This window comes from Triticum dicoccoides, chromosome 7B (genome assembly GCF_002162155.2).
Source record: "Triticum dicoccoides isolate Atlit2015 ecotype Zavitan chromosome 7B, WEW_v2.0, whole genome shotgun sequence".
Lineage (NCBI taxonomy): Eukaryota > Viridiplantae > Streptophyta > Magnoliopsida > Poales > Poaceae > Triticum > Triticum dicoccoides.
The window spans coordinates 774983309-774985851 of record NC_041393.1 but is presented as its reverse complement, the minus strand read 5'-3'; the positions used below and the strand labels follow the sequence as shown (position 1 = coordinate 774985851).

At 43.7% G+C, this 2543-nt stretch overlaps 1 pseudogene; it reads right to left on the bottom strand.

Annotated features, from left to right (window-relative positions):
- Positions 1-1182, bottom strand: part of LOC119335308 — a 2526-nt pseudogene extending 1344 nt beyond the window's left edge.
- Between the last annotated feature and the right edge of the window lie 1361 nt (positions 1183-2543).

Genomic DNA, 2543 nt, shown 5'->3' with positions numbered 1-2543 from the left:
CCCTATGCTTTCTACTTATATACCATGTTACAGCTTGTAAGTTTGAGACTTTGGAACTTTGTTGGCACAATTTGTTTATTGGTTAATAAGATGGCCGTATGCATCACTCTTGATGTAGAGGCCGGGGAGCCCCCCCTTTTCGAAAAATAAAATATACCATGTTCTACTTGTACCAGTGCATAAACTGCTCTGAACTGTAATTTAATCGGAAGTGTCTGTGTTTGTATCCACTCATATATGTAGGGTATTGTTGACTTCAAATTGATGTAATTGCCAATTCCATTTCATATTGTAGAAAAAGAAGATGAAGAGATTTTTCCACTGTTGTCCACGACGGATGTATTAGCAGTATTGATGATGATATTGTATATCGCTTCCAATAATATAGGATGCGCAAAGGGCTTTTACCTCACCGAAGTAGTAAGTTTTTGGATTTGTACCAATGCTAATTATTTCACTTGATGTCTATGCCTTCTCTTACTAAATTTTGCTTTTGATGTCTTGAAGGTGTTGGCTCTTCTTCCACCATTGATGAGGTTATGTGAGGCATTGATGAAGGAAACCATTCTTTTGGTACCCTTTTATCACGTATTATTCTTTGTAGTTTTTGTCATATTTTTATCCACTTTGTTGTATCATTAAGCATTGAGTTTAAATTCTAAATTTTTCATGGAATTGAGCCATATTTTGTATGGGGTATCATTTGAGGTAGCTAAAAGCCTTATGGACGATAGGTTTTTCACTCGAGGCAAAAAAAAAGGAAAAATTAGGCCCGGGGCTTGCTCCAGTCCTGGCTCTGCCCCTGCGCGTGTTCAAGTCTTCCGTTGTGCCAAAAGCCGGGAACGCACCGGTGCCGGTCAAGAAGGCGTCATACGTGTAGAACCTGCAGGCCAAGCACGCCGCATTGTTGCGATGGAGGAGGAAACGCTCGAAGAGGTCCGTGGACACGATGGATGCAACCCCGCCGCCGACACCACAGCTACTACACTGGCTCCGGCAGCCCGGGCCGCAGTAGTCGGAGGTGCTGCCGCAGAACCCGAATTGGCTGCAGTAGAGGCAGTTGGCGCACGTCACGCCGTCGGCCTGTGAGCCGCACTGCTGGGACGTGTCCAGCTCGACTGCCGCCGCCGCCAGGATAACGGCCAGGATGGCCGTCACAGACGGTGCTCTCAGCATGGACATGGTTCCCATAATTGACGAATGAATGGATGAATGAATGGCTGGACGCACCCGATAATTCAAGAGTGGACATGGTGACATGCGAAGTCTATATCTCACCGTCCATTATGTCATGATTCGTGATGTATTCATACTAGTCGTCACGTATATGCATATTTCAGAGTGAAGTATTCATACATTGAGGATGTATTCCCACAGTCAATTAGTGACCATGGCCCACCAATCTGACGGGAGGAGTTATTCTCTCATTTATGTAGCCCAGATGTCTAACGGCAACAAACACCACCAGTCTGCATTTTGTCCCCAGCCCCACTCCATCCCGCAGCTCCTCCCTTACTAATCCTCCTCCCCTGGTTCTTGTAGTCTCTTCATATGTTCCTCCTGTATGTCATCTCATATTAGTTCATCAGCTCTACCCCATGAACGAAACGACGAGGTTGTTTCTCTCCGCTGATCTACTGCCTCGAATGTAACGGCAGCCGACAGGGTATGTTCTCAGAGTCATCTTCATTGAAGATTGTCATAGCAACCACCGTCCATGTGCTTTTTTTATGAATTTGATGTACAACAACTTAATTAGCTAAGCTTGGTGTGGCATCCAACTATGTTTAGTACTACTATCTAGTTATCTAGTTTTTGCTTTGATGTACTTTCAAATCCGTACTAAATGCTGAATGTGTACCACAACAAGCATGTACAATGGCAAGAATATGATGGCATGCTTAACCAGTAATTAACTCTTGTCAGTTCCCAAGGTCACCTCTTTGGAGTATTCGAGAGTGGGACAAAAGACATGCATGTGGTTAAGCTGCATAAACACAAGCATGGTGACTCATGAGGCAGTGATTAATTAAATAACTACCAACATGCCATAGATGCATAAAAAACCCTGGAGCTAATGTAAATGCTCTGCGTCATGCCCTTGGGGGGGGGGTATGTGCAATACACTGGAGTCAAATATCTTCATCAAGCCTACCAACATTTCACACCAGACATTTAAGTGAAGTGTTAAGAGGGTGCTTGGATCCAAGGGACTATTTTTAGTCTGACTAAAAATAGTCTCTTTTAGAGGCTAAAGTTCCAAGCACCCCTGACTAAAGAGAGGCTAGGACTAGTCTTGAGGCTAAACATTTTTAGTCATAGGAAACCTACTAAAATGTGTATTAGTCCTCTCTCTCCTCATTTAATTCCTCTCCTTTAGTTCTGGATTGGAGGGTTTGGAGGATAATAAATGCTCAATAACTTGATTTTAGTCTCTTTAGTATTTGAATCCAAGCATGGGTGAGGCTAGCAAGTTTTAGTCCCACTACTTCTAGTCATGGGACTAAAACGTATCCAAGCACCCTCTAAAGCATGGCAGACCC